Raw genomic sequence first — 1,714 nt, 5'->3', positions numbered from 1 at the left:
GAACTCACTTTGTAGACCAGGCTGGCCTCGAACTCAGAAATCCGCCTGCCTCTGCCTCCCGAGTGCTGGGATTAAAGGTGTGCGCCACCACGCCCGGCACCAGACAACCAATTCTTTCCATTCTTACTCTGTTTTCACAGTATGATGCATAATTACTGAGTATTTGAAGCTGGGCAAACACAAAATAGGAAGTGCTACAAATATACAAAGGACAAAAAATGGAGAACAGTACATTGACAATTTTTATTTTGACTATTTGTTAAAATGATAGTATTTTGAACTTGGTTAGAAATAAAGTACAGGACTAAGAAATCAGGGCTGGAGAGAGGACTTAGCAGTTTAGAGCACTGGCTGTTTTTGCAGAGAGAGGACCCAGATTCTACCCCCAGCACCCACATGGTGGCTCCCAGTCCTCTGTAGCTCCACTTCCAGGGAACCTGATATCCTCTTCTGACTTCCATGGGCACCGAACATGCACATTGTGTATACACACATATATGCAGCAACACACTTGCATATACAATAAAATGAGTGAATCTATTTTTAAAAAGATCCTCACCCAACTTAAAAAAAAAAAAAAAAAGACAAAGTTCCTGATTAAGTCACAGTCTCTTTGGGGAATGAACTTGCTTCCTCCCATACCCCTCCACACCCCAAAAGAAGAAAATTAAAATACTATTAAGAAATGTATCCTTTGGAACTTGGGTGGGAGGAGATGGGAGGAGATGGGGGAGGGGAAACAAATCAGAATATGTTGTATGGAAACAAATTTATTTTCAATAAAAAGTAGAAAACAGGGCTGGTGAGATGGCTCAGTGGGTAAGAGCAACCGACTGCTCTTCTGAAGGTCCGGAGTTCAATCCCAGCAACCTCATGGTGGCTCATAACCATCCGTAACAAGATTTGACGCCCTCTTCTGGAGTGTCTGAAGACAGCTACAGTGTACTTACATATAATAAATAAATAAAAAATCTTTAAAAAAAAAAGTAGAAAACACAGATTTTTTTTTTTTTTAAAGAATGAGGCTACTTCCAGACATGGTGGTACACAGGAGGCAGAAGCAGGCATATCTCTCAGTTTGAGGCTAACCTGATCTACAGATTAAGTTCCAGGACAGGCAGGGCAAAAAAAAAGGAAGAAAAGGAAAGAAAAGAAAAAACCAAAACAAACAAAACCAGAAAGGACTGCTGAAAATGTGGCTTACACTTGGCCCTCACACTGCCTTTGGTTAGGCAGTACCTCTCAATACCCACCCACTCTCCCAACCTAGTTATCTTTCAGATATATTCAACAACTTTTTTTTTTTATTCTGCTTCCTGGACCCTACCCCAGACCTACCAAACCACACTGCTTGCCATGAGTCAGAGTCTAAGCTTTTGTGGAACTCTGGGATGACTGTGGTCTCACTTATTGCTTTCCCGCAGCAACCTCTTGCTCTGAGATCCCGCTTGTTCCTTGTCGTGGCTAAAGATGGTAGCAGGAAAATCACAAAGAGGAAGTGTTCTCTGGTGGATAAAGCAAGTTTCTTTTTTCCAGTTACATGTATTTTTATGTGCATGCTTCTTGACCTTTCTGCTGTTCAGATAGTCCACCCACTGGCCTAGTGATATTTATTAAAAAAACTTTCACACTCTTAGATTTTTTTTATTGGGTAAGCAAATTTTATATTACATAGGCCTTCATATAAGTATACATTGCAGAATGTTTAGGAAAA

Source organism: Mus pahari, chromosome 21 (genome assembly GCF_900095145.1).
Source record: "Mus pahari chromosome 21, PAHARI_EIJ_v1.1, whole genome shotgun sequence".
NCBI lineage: Eukaryota > Metazoa > Chordata > Mammalia > Rodentia > Muridae > Mus > Mus pahari.
The sequence above is the reverse complement of the archived record's forward strand: the minus strand, read 5'-3'. Positions refer to the sequence as shown.